We start from the raw sequence: 15296 nt of genomic DNA on the forward strand, positions 1-15296 counted from the left end.
TTCCAGTTTTGCCACTACAAAAGGGCTGCCACAAAACATTTATGCAAAATAACGGGTCCCTTTCCTTCTTTATAATCTCTTTTGGGTTAAATCCCGTAGTAACACTGCTGGATAAAGGGTATGCACAGTTTGATAACTTTTTGAGCATAGTTCCAAACTACTCTCCCAAAAATGGTTGGGTTATTCACCCACCAACAATGCATCAATGTCCCAGTTTTCCCACATCCCTCCAACAATCATTATTTTTTTTCCTTTCATCTTAGCCAATTGGGGTGTGTAGTGGTTATCTTAGAGTTGTCTTAATTTGATTTCCTGATTAATAATGACTTGGGAGGCCCTTTTCATAGATAGAAATAGTTTTCAATTTCTTCATCCTGAGAATTGTCTGTTCATATCCTTTTGACCAATTTTTTCAATTGGAAATTTGGCTTGGATTTTTTATAAATTAGGTTAATTTTAATATTTTGGAAATGAGGCCTTTATCAGAACCTTTGACAAAAATATTTTCCCCGGTTTTTGCTTCCTTCTAATCTTGTCCTGCATTGGTTTTTTGTTTGGCAAAATATTTTTCATTTTATATAATCGAAATTTTCTATTTTTTGATCAGTAAGATCTCTAGTTCTTGCTTTGGTCATAAAGACCTTCCCCTTCAAGGTCTGAGGTAAAACCATCCCTGTTTCCTCTAATTTATTAATAATTTCATTCTTTATTACCTAGGTCCTTGAACCAATTTTGACCTTATCTTGGTGTTGGGGCGAAGATGGATCAATGCCTGTTTCGCCTTTATTAGGTTTCCATTCCCGAATTTTTATCAAACAGGTAAGTTCTTATCCCAAAGTTGGGATCTTTGGGTTTGTCCAAAGAACTAGGATGCTATATTTTGTTGACTGTTTTTATCCCTTGAACCCAATCTATTCCCACTTTGATCCAACTAATTCATTCCTTTAGCCAATACCAAATAGTTTTGGAACTTTTCCCTATAATATAATTTTAGATCTGGCAGCTAAGCCAATTTATTTGATTTTTTTTTTCATTAATTCCCTTTGAAATTCTTGACCTTTTTTTTCCATATGAACTTTGTTGTCATTTTTCTAGGGTCATTAAAATAGTTTTTGGGAGTCCAATTGGTATGGCGTAAATAAATGGGTTTGTTTAGGTAATATTGTCATCTTTTATTATATTTGCTTATCCAAGAGCATTTAATATTTCCCAATTGGTTAGATCAGACTTAATTTTTGGAAAAAGTAGTCTGTAATTTTGCCCAAAAGTTTCGGATTTTCCCCTTGGCGAATGGAATTCCTAAATATTTTATATTAACAGAGTTACTTTAAATGGAATTTCTTTTGTAACTCTGACTGTTGGATTTTGAGGAATATAAGAATGGTGACTTATGTGGGTTTATTTATTCCAAAACTTTGCTAAAAGTTGTGGATTATTTCTAATAACTTTTTAGCAGAATCCGGGGTTCTCTAATTATAAATCATGTCATCGGCAAAGAGTGATAATTTGGTTCCTCATTGCCTATTCCAATTCCTTTAATCTCTTTCTCAGCTCTTATTGCTATAGCCAGCGTTTTTAATAAATATTAAATAGTAATGGGTGATGGTGGGCAAACCTTGTTTTCCCAGATCTTTTGGGAATGATTTGGGTTTGTCTCATTACATATGATGCTTAATGATGGTTTTAAATAGGTCTGCTAATTATTTTTAAGGAAAGTCCTTTTATTCCTATACCTCCAAGTGTTTTTTTAATGGAATGGATGTTGGATTTTACCAAATGCTTTTCTGCATCTATTGAGAATGATCATTTGGGTTTTTGGTTAATTTGGTTACTTCCAAATTAATATTGATAGTTTCTAATATTAACCAACCCTGCATTCCTGGTTTATAAATCCTACTTGATCATAGTGTATTATCTTGGAGATGATTTTTGAATCTTTTTGGCAATATCTTATTTAAGATTTTGATCAATTATTCATTAGGGAGATTGGTCTATAATTTTCTTTCTCTGTCTTCAGCCTTACCCTGGGGTATCAGTACCATGTCTGTGTCATAAAGGAATTTGGTGGACCTCTTTCATTCCCTTTTCAAATTTTATATAGCATTGGGCCAATTTTCTTTAAATGTTTGGTAAAAATTACATTAAACCACCTGGTCCTGGGGTTTTTAGGGAGTTGTTTAATTCCTGTTCTATTTCTTTTTCTGAAATGGGATTATTCAAACCAATTTCCTCCCTCTGTTAGCTAACCCAATTTTTTGGAGGAATAATCCATTTTCACTTAGGTTATTTGTGGCCTTGGGTTGGGCAAAATTTCCCTTTTTTTCCTTTTTCCTTGGTGGGAAAGGTTTTCCCATTTTTGAATTTTTTATTTCCCTCCTTTTTTCAATCATTATTTACCAAATTTGTCCATTTTTTTTTTTTCATAGAACCAACTCTTAGTTTTATTAATTTAGTTCAATAGTTTTTTTACTTTCAATATTTTTTAATTTCTCCCTTTTAATTTTAGAATTTCCAATTTAGTATTTGATTGGGGTTTTAATTTGGTCTTTTTAGTTTTTTTGTTTGCCAAAATTCATTTCTTTTTTTCTGTTTTTCCAAAGGTTTCTAAGGATATAAAATTCCCTCTTATTCCCTTTTTGCATCCCACAAATTTTATGACGTCTCATCATTGTCATTTTATTTGGTGAAATTAATTAGGTTTCATAATTTGCTGCTTCACCCAACTTCCAAGATGAGATTGTTTAGTTTCCAATTACTTTTTGGTCTATTTTCCCCAACTTTTTGTTGAATGTAGTTTTTATTGCATCATGATCTGAAAAGAAAGCATTTACTATTTCGCTTTCGATTTTAATTTTGAGGGTCTTTATGTCCTAATATATGGTTAGTTTGAATAGGTTCATGAACCTGAGAAAAATATTCCCCTTCCATTCAATTTTCTCCAAAGATCCAACATACCCTAATTTTTCTTAATATTCTATTTACTTCTTTTAATTTCTTTTCTTATTTGTTTTGGGTTTGATTTGTTAATTCTGAGGTCGGGTTGAGATCTCCCACTATTACAGTTTTGTTGTCCCTTCTTCTTGAACCTCTTAACTTCTCCTTTAGGAAGTTGGATGCCATACCACGAAGATATATGTTTAATATTGATATTGCTTGGGTTTATTGCCTTTTAGCAGGATTGGTTTCCTTCCTTTCTCTTTTAATTGATCAATTTTTTACTTTTGTTGATCTGAGATAAGGATGGCTTTCCTCCTTTTTTGACTTCACCTGGAAGATTAATTTTGCTCCAGCCTTTTTCCTTTCTCTATTGTTCCCTGTTTTTGTGTTTCCTTGTAAACAACATTTTAGGGTTCTGACTTTGGATCCAGTCTTCTATCTGCCTTTTTATGGGGGAGTTCATCCCATTCCATTTCCAAATTCCATATTTCCATCCAAACCCTTTGTTTTATTCCCCCCCAACCCCTTTTCCCCTTTTTGTTTACCCCTTTGTTCCCTTCCCTTTTCCCCCCCCTTTGGTCTTTTCCCCTTCCCTTTATTTTTTCTTTTCCCTTTTCCCTCTCCCCGTTTTTAATGAAGGGAGAATTTTTCTAAAACAAATGGGCCAATTATTTTTTTCTTTGACCCAACTCTGATGAGGTAAGATTCCCAATTTTCCCCTCTCTAAAATTCCTCCCGATTGATAAGTTTCCTTTGCCTCTTTTGTGGGATGTGGTTTTCTTTTTTCCTCCTTCCCCCCTTATTCTGCCATCATTCCTTTCCATATCTGCTTTTTTTATGTTATATCAGGTACAATCCAAATTATACATGTATTCTTTTTGATATCCACAACCAAAACCCTCAAGAGTTATTTTTACCTTTTTCATCTCTTGAGTTCTATGGTTTGGGGATTAAATTTGTTTTAGTTCTGTTTTTTTCCTTAGAAACAAATGGAATTCATTTGTTTCAATTAAATGTCCCATCTTCTTCCCTGGAAGAAAATGTCAGCTAAGCTGGGTAGTTTATTCTTGGCTGCATCCCAAGTTCTTTTGCCTTTGGAATATTTAGATTCCAGGCCCGGTCCTTTAATGTGGAAGCAGGCCGATCTTGGAATCCTTATTGTGGACCTTTCGGTATTTAAATGGTTTTTTGGCTGCTTGTAAAAATTTTTTCCTTAATCTGATAGTTCTGAAATTTGGCCACAATATTCCTTGGGGTTTTATTTTAGGGTTTTTTAATGTTTGATAATTTTTTCAATGCCTATTTTACCTTGTTCATTACATCTGGGCAGTTCTTTTATTGATTTCAAAATAGTATCCTAGGCTTTTTTTTCATCTTAGTTTTGGAAAGGTCCAATAACCTTTCAGATTATCTCTCCTGACTATTTTCCAAGGTTTTTCAAAAGTAGATAATTCTGGTTTTTTCAAGTTTGTCATTTTTTGTTTTTGTTGATGATTCTTGCTGTTTAAGAATCATTAGTTTCTATTTGTTCAGTTCTAATTTTTTAAAAATTATTTTTCATTTTGCTTTTTTTTACTTCTTTCTGTATATGTCCAATTGAGTTTTTAAAATGGGTTTGTTTTGGTCTGTGGAATTTTTTCCATTCACTAATTTTTTTTTTTAGTAAATTATTTTTTTCCAATTCATAGATTCACTTTTCTTGCGAGTTCTTTGTCTTTTCCAATTCCAAGATCCTACTTTCTTGAAGGTTCTTTGTTTTCCAATTCCACAAATCCCTACTTTTCTAATTGAATTCTTTATTTTTCCAATTCTAAATTTTACTTTCCCGAGATTTTTACTTTTCCAATTCTTATTTTTGGGAGGTTGTTGCCTCTTTAAAAGCTTCTCTTTCTTTTCCCCATTTATCTTCTAACCTCTTTTTAGGACTTTTAATGGTCTCTTCTATGAAAATCATTAAAGGAGGACAATTTTCACATTTTTGCTGTTTGCCTTCTTCCAGATTTCTGACCTGCCCTTTTTTCTGCATAAGCTGTGGATCGTTCTTTTCATCTTTTTATTCATGTTTTAAAAGCCTTTGGGTGTGGTCTCCTAGGCAAGGGGGTTTAACCAGCCCCTCTGCAGAGCAGGGAGAGATTAAACCTTTTCCGCCCGAATGGGAGTGCTCTGGTGAAGTTTTCCCTTCCCCAACAGGAAGTGGATTTCAGCACTGGCCGAACTTCAAGTTGCCCAAGGGTGGGCTAGTGGGTTTGGCCTAGAGTAAGGGTGAAAAGTATCACTGCCCCAGGCCAGAGCCCTTGTGGGGCGGAGTATTAGCATCTGACCACCCAGACCACCCTGGGAACCTGCTCCAGTGTCTCCCGCCGTGAAATCCCGGCCCTGGGAAAGCTCTATGGCCCCGCCGAGCTCCCCACTGCGCAGATTGGAGGCTAACCCGGGCTGCGTCCTCTTGTCGTGCAGGATCGCAACTGCCCCAAGGAAAAGCCCATACTGCGGGTTGGGGCTGCGAGCTTGTGCTGAGATCTGTGCTTTTACTTTCGGTTTGAGGCTCTCCTCGGAACCTAATTTCTCTCCCTGTCCGCTCTGATCTCCGCCCTGGCCCCGGAACCAACCTTTTTTTGGCGAGACTGCAGATTTTCTTCGGCCGGTGAGTTGTTCTACTTCTTATCTTTACGAATTATAGCAGTCAAGACTATTTTTGAGGCTCGATATAATATTGATAAAGAGAGTAAGAGAAGAGCTTAGAAAGTCGCGTGTGCCTTCTCCGCCATCTTGGCTCCGCCCCGATTGTGTTGCCTTTAAGGGAACTGGGGATTTTGTTGGAAAAGAAGATTTAGATAGATAATGAATTCTGGATATATTGAGTAATAGATTCACATAGGTACTTAGGTACAGATGACTAATAGGTAGGTGGTGAAGCATGACTAGAATTTAGGAGAGAGATAAAGGCAAGGAATATATACCTTTGTATTGAGAATAATAATTAAATCCTTGGGAGTTATGACATCATCAAGTGAGAGCATACAGATGGACAATAGAAAAGAAGCCCATTTGGATCTCATTCCTTCGATATGCAAAAGATGGATCTAAATATAGACTGTTGATATGACTTATCTAGTCATGATTATATAACTAATTAATGGAAGAGCTAGAATAAATGGCCAGGTAACTTTCTTAGTCTGTAGCTTATTCCTACTACACAATATTACTTTCCTTAAAGTTTATTATGTTTATCCACTAATAAATAGAGCCTAAAGTAATGAACACAAAGTTGTCAATGAACTCTTTTGCTTAGCTCAATAAATAGTTAATAATGAAGTGATTAGTTTGGAGAAAGAAATGTAAAACCATCCCAATATCTTTGCCAAGAGAACTCCAAATGGGGTTATGAAGAATCAGACACAAGTGAAGTGACTAAATAACAAAAAGTGGTTAGCTGGTCAAATTCACATGCATCATACTATCTTTGTTAGTGAATGGTTAAATTGAAGAGGACCATGTTGTTCTGATAACAAAATCAAGGTTTGTTGCTATTAAACTTTACTATGACTCCTCTAAAAAGTTTACTATGAGTACCAATTTTATGGACACAATGGAATCATTTGCTTTCTGTGAAACTGTAATGATTTTTACTAGGCACCTTGATTTGTTCAAGCTCCCCTGGTATCTGAAGTAGACCAGATTGGCCTTGGAATCAAAAGCAGGAGACAAAGTGAACATTCCTTAAGCTGGGCATATCAGAAATTTCTTGAAGTATTTGCTTACTGAGGCTGGAGCTCCCCCTGCCATGCTACAGAACCAACTCAGACTGGCTCATGTTGATCCCCAGTCCAGTGACCAAAACTAATTGGTCATCATAAGCTTTCTGAAAAACAACCCAGCTCAGGGATAACTTGAATAGACCACTATGTGATTACCTCCACCCCCTGATTTGTGATTTTTGTCTTTATAATCCCTGCTATGTTCACCCTGAGTTCAGTTCCAACTATGCTCCCATATATATAAGTATACATGGCTGCCTTCTTAGGAGAAATAAACTCACAGATAGAAAATATCTCTGCTTGTCTTTCTTAGACTGAACTCTGGAAAATAGTTGATCTTTCCATCAAATTTCTCATCAGTTAGTATTACTAACTTTGTGATACCATTGGCTTGATAAGCAATAGTTCTCAGAAGAAGAAGTTCTCAGAAACTTATGAAATAATAGCTGGCATCTTTAACTTTTTAACAAATTTCAATCAGCAAAAATAAATTCAGCACCTATTATATTCAAGATACTCTGCTAAGGCACCTGGGACACATGGATAAAATAAACCTGTTTTTCTCTCAAGGAACTTAAGAATTGAACCCTAGAGATATGGTATGTACACAAATAAGTCTGATGCAAAGTAGGGAGTATAATACAAATGATAAAGAAATCCAGGAAAAAAATGGAATGTAACCCACCTCTTAGAATGCATAACTTTTCAGTTTAGCTGGAACATGGCATAATGTGAAGAGGAATACTCTAATATAATTGAAAAGGCAGGTGAGAACTAGATTGTGTCTAGATTTTGTTCTATCAGCAAGAAGAAAGGATGAGAGTTTTTTGAGTAAGGGAATAATGTCTTCTGTTGTTTGGAACCTGAATATGGCAGCTATGGGAAGAGTGGTTTAGAAAAGGGAAGCTCAAACTATAGAGATCATTCAAAAGGCTATTATGATAGTCCAGGGGAGAGGTGATGAAGACCTGAATTACTACTGGTGCCTGTAGGGGATAGATAAAAGTGATGTTTTTTTGTTAGGAATTAAGGAGCAAGGGGCAGCTAGGTGCTTCAGTGGATAGAACATCAGCCCTGAGGTCAGGAGGACCTGAGTTCAGATCTCATCTCAGACACTTAGTACTTCCTAGCTGTATGACCCTGGGCAAGTCACTTAATCCCAATTAAGGGATTGGGAATCCAGCGGATTCCCTGGAAATCCAGGGAAAAAAAAGTTGTAAGATCTCTTTTTGGGGGTTGGGTAGGTGGAGCCCTTGTTGATGGGGTATCTTTGAAAGGCATCCTACCTTTGCACCTACCTATGTCTTCTGATTCCAGAGATGGTGCTCTTTCCATTTTTTTTTTTTTAGCATTTACTAGGCGTAACTTAGAGGAGGGAGTCAAGGCACTGAGAGATTGAATGAGTTGTTATTATTTGTATAACTATATGTATCTGAGTAAGGGCTTGAAATCGGGTCTTCCTGGTTTCAAGGTCAGTCTTCTTTCCAAAAAGATAAGATTACAGAAGGTCAAGAATAGAAAGTTAAGTGTGAAGACTGAAGCTTTTGCTTTTTGTTTTGTTTTGCATACAGACATAGAAATTGCCTCAGTGAAAGAGTTTCTCAGGATAAATGGCAATATGTGAGAAGGAGAAGACTTTACACTATCAAATTTAAGGTCTTTAGTAAACTCTTCTTTAAATATGTCATGTGAGGATTTTTTTTTCTATTATTGAGGAAGCAAGAGAGAAGTAAGATTAAAAAGGAAAGTTTTATGTAAGTTTTAAATGAAAAGCAAACTAGGTGTTCAGTCAATCCTCTGCACCCAAGTTCACTTTAAATAGTGAGCTCCTTCAATTCTTTTACAATGTTAGCAATGAGCAAAAACTTCATTTATTCACAACTTTTCAGGAATGCATCTGTTGTGTAGGTAAACCTGTAAGGACAATCACATATGCCAAGTTTCCCAATGGGAATAATTTATTCACAGTGAAAGTACATTAAAAAAATTACTGTTCTCAAGAGGATCCCTCTGTACACTAAGATGTAAGTCTTCAAGTACTGGAGTATTCCAGGATCATGGGCATTTCTTGGACATTCTTTCATATTAACTATTTCCTGTTATTCTTGAGACAGGTATAGTTAAGTCAGTAATGACTAATACAGTTAACACTGAATGAGCTGTCATGGCCTCTATAGAAATAAGATGATAGTTTAAGGTTAATTCTAGGGCACATACTACAATAACAGGTCATTCTTTGGTGCCCAATGTTGGAGCAATGTGTTGCTTTTAAAATGGATAAATAAAAAATATCTGGATAATTCCATTTGAATGATGGATGTCTTTGAGATAGCCATGACAAGATTAGAACTTAGAACGAACTTTTCTTTATTGTTCAGTCATGTCTAACTCTTTACGAACTTATTTGGAGTCATCTTGGCAAAAATACAAGGGTGGCTTGCTATATCCTTCTCATTTTATGGATGAGGAACCTGAATAAACAGAATTAATTGACTTGCTTAGGATCACACAATAAGTATCTGAGACCAGATTCAAACTCATGAAAGTGAGTCTTCCTGATTGCAAACCCTGTGCTCTATCTGGCACACCAGTTACATATTCAGAATGAACCTTAGATAGTTCTTTCCTTTGCTGCTTAGGTAATCATCAAGAAGTAGATACTGTGATATAATGCTGTATTCTGTGGGACTAAGGAGACTTCTCAGTGTTCTAATCCCTGATCTCCTTTGGATTCCAATCCTTCATTTCTTCATCTGTAAAAAGAGAGAGTTGATATCTCTGAGGTTCCTAACAGTCCAAAGGTCCACTTCTTACTGATTTAATTCAACACATTTGATTGTTGATAAAATAGAGCTGCTTCCCCTATGCCTCAATATTTTCCATTTTAACTATCCTATTTGAGGACACATGATTTCAGTGGTGTTGGTATTTCATGTGCTGTCACAGACCTCTTTCTCAGTGCCTTAGTAGACAATGTCACAGCAAACAGTGGCTACAAAATACGACAGGCAACTAGATGGCATGGTGTTGGAGCCAGGAAGATTAGTGTGAATCTTGCCTCAGACACTCACTTGTGTTAAACAGGATAAATCACTTGACCTCTATAAATCCTTAATTTCCTTAATTATTAAAATAGGGATAATAATAGCAATGATTTCATATGGTTTTGGGGAGAATCAAATAAGATCATATAGGTAAAGTGCTTTGAAATCTTAAAGCATTATATATATGTATGTATTAGATATCATCATCATCATCATCATCATCATCATCTTTTTGAATTAATTTTTTAAGAATGGATTTGCCCATATGAGCTTATTCCTCTAGACTGAAGATTATGTGTTTGCATTTTGTCAGGAATACCATCCGTGTTTGGAGGTAAAGTTTATTTCCTTCTCTTTCTTTTATCTTTTTTTTATTGGATATTATTATTTGTTTTACTTTTATTAATTTTTTTTCTTTACAATTTTATTTTGGGCCTTGGAATTATCTTTGTAAGCATCAGGGAAACATAAAAATATAAATTCAATTGGAAGAAAGAAACTTATTGCCTAGGTAATGCAGTGGATTGAGTATTGAACTTGGGATCAGGAAGATCTGAATTTGAATCCTTTGTCACATACTCTCTTCACTTAAATTCTCTTAGCCTCAATGTTTATATCTATGAAACAAGGATAATGATAGCCACTACATGACAATATTTTTGTGAGGGTCAAATGAAATAACATGTAACACGTATATAAATATAAGCTGTTATTATTATCATCCTCTTGTTTGCATTCTGCTGATGAACCCCTTTTAATTTAGCCAGACTGCTCTCTTACTAGGATGCAATCTGTAGAGACCCTACTTGTAGCCTCTCCAATTTGTCAGGGTCTGCCTGAGCTTGTGAACTTTGGACATAGTAGCTTTAGAGACAGTTTCATCTTTTCCACATCTAAGGCATCTGAGTAGGATTTCAATATATTTATTATACCAATCATATACCAGTCAAAGTTCATATGAAAATAAGTGAATAAACTTGTATGTTGTTTGATAGAATGTAATCCTCTTGAAGAGTCTATTTAGCTTTATGATTTTGTGGGAGAGATGATTCAACATAGTGAAGAAAGCTAGCCTCAAAGTCAGGAAGTCCTGGGTTGAAGGTCTTCTTTTTGGACAGAGAGTGGTTGTATGATACTGGTCAAGCCCCCCTCAGTATTTAACCTCTTGGTGACATAGGTAACTCTAAGATTATAGGTTGCAGAGAAGGCACCAAACTGCATAGTAGAGGGAATTTCCTTTCCTGGGAATCTCCAATACTATCACAGATTTATTTCTATTTTTATTCTAGTTCTTGGCACATAGCACACACTTAATAAATCTTGTTAGATTGGAGTGGTTTGCTATTGACTCTTTGTGCTTGACTCAATAGGCTGTAAACTCCTTGGGAGTAGAAATGATTTCATTTTTTCTTGTATTTGTGTTTTCAGTCCCTAATGCAATGCTAGGTACATAGTAGGCACTTAATAAATGTAAATTGATTAATTAATAGATTCAGTTTTTACATGTGCTATAACTCTTCTCTCAGAGGGTATCGTATTCTCTACAATACTTTTGTTTAAAACAGAAGAAAACTCCATGGCTTAATTTAGCCTGCATTCCCTCTCTTAAAAATAAAAACCCAGGTTTAGAAATTTATTCCTTTTCATTTATCTTACTTAAAATAGTAAACTGGATTTATAATTCTAAAATCCTTTCTTAAATCTTCACATAGTTATTTATTTTAGAGTCTTGTGATTTTTATCATTTTAAGGAAAATCTCACTGTTGAAGATCAACAACTCAGAGAGATCAATAGAGAGGTGATAGATAAGTGAAAAAAGTTAAATATGGATGTATAAAGTATTCATTAAGTACTTATTATTTGCTGGCTGTGTGCTAAATGCTGGAAATATAAATCCAAGTAGGCAAGATAGTCCCTGCCTTCAAAGTACTTACATTTTAATAGAGAAATACAACACAGAAAGGGAAGTAGGGAGGCTAACAAGGGTTAGTTCTTACTCTCATGGTGGTATGGTGTGTAAATCACTAGGAATCAACATGGAGTCTTGATTCTAGGCAATATAAGGCAACAGAGTCCAGGGACAGAATCCAGGTTCACGTCTGAAAAATAAATTGTTGTTCAGCTGTTGTTTTTTTTTTTTTTTCAGTTATGCCCAACACTTTGTGACCCCATTTGGGATTTTCTTGATAAAGGTACTTGGATGGTTTGCCATTTCCTTTTTCAACTCACTTTATAGATGAAGAAACTGAGGCAAAAAGGGTTAAGTGACTTGCTTAGAGTCACCCAGCTAGGAAATATCTGAGGCCATATTTGAATTCAATCTTCCTGATTCCAGGCTCACTACTGTATCCGATGTACCCTCTAGATACCCCCTTTAGCTTAATAGGCTCTCTTTAATTAAACTCTAACCTACTTTTTCACCTCATTTCCTACTAATCCCCAATAAAAGCCCACTACAGTCAGATTCATGATATTTTTACCACATCTCTGTGAATACCAACAAGCCTTTAAAAAAGTTCAATTCAAGTCTCATATCCTTTTTTTGAAAATGTTTCTGCTCACCCCAGCTCTCAGTAGATAAAACACAAGGTGTATTGAGAAAACTAGAGTTTGAATTCTGCCTCAGATTTTTACAACCTGTGTAACATTGGCCATGTCAATTAACAGCTCTTAGCCTCATTTTCCCTGATGGGAATATTGAGATCTGATATCAAAAATGGCTATGAGGATAAAATGAGTTAACAAGTGTAAAGCACTTTGTCAACTTAGAGTGCTCTATAATTTCTGGTTTTTGTTGTAATTGTTATTATCCATCCCTTAGAATTACTAGAAATTATTGTTTTGGACAGTCACTTGACATTTATATTCCATATTGAATCATTAGGTATATCTTTATGTGTGTGCTTTTATAAAGCAATTTATATATTCTCATAGATAGATTGCAGATTCTGGGTTGCTGGAAGTGGTTCTATATGGAGTTCCCCTGATGAGGTAATCACAGATCCTTGTCATATCCTTATATGACAAATTACAGCTTATTTGCCAAACTAGATGATTAGAAGTTTTCACATTAGGAGTTTCCTGAATAGGGTCATTTTTCATCCTTGTGTCTTCAAGTTTAGCATAGTATTTTGCACATAATAGCCATTTTTTAAAAGTGCCATTATTAATTAGGAATTAATTCTATATTTTAATAATATATGAATATGTGAAAAAAATCTGCAATTTCACTGGCACAGATTATTTTAAGGAGGTTCTCTTCATGACTGATTTAATTGCATTATGTCATCTAAAACATCATACCTGATTCCATGATGCCATGTTGGAAATCATTCATCCCCAGAAAACTGGTCATCAGGTGAGAATTGTTTTGGGGGGAGGGAGAGTCTTGACTCCTTATCATCTACTGGTCAAACTTATTGTGATGAATGCCTTTTCACTTATTTGAGATGGTCCTTGGTCACAAGATGCATATTCTTTTATCAGGTCCCTATACAAATATTTTCCATTTTGGTGGAATCCACCAGGATATGTGGTCTGTATTCATAGCCTTGATGATATATGGTCATCTCCAGACCATAATGAACCGGTGGAAGGAAAGCTTTAGAAGAATCTTATTTATAAATAGCAGCCAACAAATGTTCTAGTACCATAAGTGATGAATGATAACAGCCTTGCAAAATGGTTCTTTCTTCACTGCACACTAGGAAAAATACTTGGATGTTGTAGCATTTGTCGCAGCTAGAGCTTTTTATTTGCACTCTGAGCAAAGGAGGCAACTACACAGGTGAGCTCTCCAGGTGGTAAGCCATAGAGTGGTTTCAAATACAAGAGTACAAATGCCTGCATTGGTTTTCACAACATGGCTCACTGCTCTGACCATAGAAATATCATAGCAGTTTTTTTCAAAGGAATATGAGCTATTTCAGCTTCCAAGGTGCTTTGTAGAGCATACTTGTGGCAATAGGAGATGAATATTTCCAGAATAAATGAAGAATTAAGTTGATGGATAAAATAGACAAATATTTAAACAACAACAAAACCAATAATAAATAATAGGACTGATCTATTTTTTTCTCAATGGTATTTAATTTTTCTAAATACATACAAAGGTAGTTTTCAGCATTAATTTTTTGTAAGGCTTTGTGTTCCAATTTTTCTCCCTACTTCTTTTATCTCCCACCTCCCCAAGACAGCAAATAATCTGATATAGATCAAATATGTGCAATCCTTTTAAACATATTTCCATGTTTGTTATGTTGTGCAAGAAAAATTGGACCAAAAGGGAAAAAAGGAGAAAGAAGCAAGCAAACGAACAGAAGATGAAACTACAATGAGTTGGTCCACGATCAGTCTCTATAGTTCTAAGGCTGCAGATGACATTTTCCATTACAAGTTTATTGGAATTATCTTAGATCACTGCATTGCTGAAAAAAGTCAAGTTCATCATATAATCTTGTTACTGTGTAGTGTTCTCCTAGTTCTGCTTACTTCACTCAGCATCAGATCAAAAATAATGATCACCTGATCATTATTTCTTGTAGAACAATAATATTCCATTACATTCATATACCATAAGTTATTCAAGCAGTTTATAGGTAATCACTCAATTTCCCATCATCTTTTCCTGTCATCTTAGCCAATATAAATTAAGGTGTGAAATGGTAACTCAGAGTTGTCTTAATTTGTATTTTTCTAATCAATTTTCTAATTTCTAATCAATTTCTAATTTCTAGTAATGAGATTTCTAATCAATAGAGATTTTTTATATGATTAGAAATGGTTTTAATTCTTTCATCTGAAAATTGTCTGTTCATATCCTTTGACCATTTATCAATTAAGGAATGATTTTTATTATTATAAATTTGACTCAATACTCTATAAATTTCAAAATGAGGTAGTTATCAGAAATACTGATTGTAAAAATTGTTTCCCAGCTTTTTGCTTCCTTTTGAATCTTGGCTGCATTGGTTTTGTTTATGCAAAACCTTTTTAATTTAAGATAATCAAAATTATCCATTTTACACTTTTTAATATTCTTTAGTTCTTTTTTGGTCATAAATTTCTCTCTTTCTCATAGATCTGACAGGTGGTCTATCCCTTGCTCTATAAATTTGCTTGTAGCATCACTCTTTAGGACTCAATAGGACTGATTTAGACAACAGTATTACTTTGACACTGGTCCATGGTTTAATAGGGATCTTGGTCCAGGATAAGTGATTATTTAACAAATCAACCAATCAAAAAATTTTTTTTTATCATTCCCGTATTATATGCCAGATAGTATGACACTGGGGGGTTGAAGACACAAATGAGACACTTCTTGGACCTCAGGATCTTGAGCTTCCCATTCACTCAAGGATGATCATCTATTTTATAATTTAGAGTATGCTGGAATAACAAGACTTTTGTTTCAACCCTAGCCAACCTCTGGGGTGTATGAGGTCTTAAGGGAGGATTAGTATTTCTGGTGGGAGGGTTTATTGAACTATCTTAAGGGCTGCTCATCTATCTTTGGTGTGCAACCAACCATCCAGTTCCCATCTGGGCTTCAAG

This window comes from Sarcophilus harrisii, chromosome 5 (assembly GCF_902635505.1).
Source record: "Sarcophilus harrisii chromosome 5, mSarHar1.11, whole genome shotgun sequence".
Classification (NCBI taxonomy): domain Eukaryota; kingdom Metazoa; phylum Chordata; class Mammalia; order Dasyuromorphia; family Dasyuridae; genus Sarcophilus; species Sarcophilus harrisii.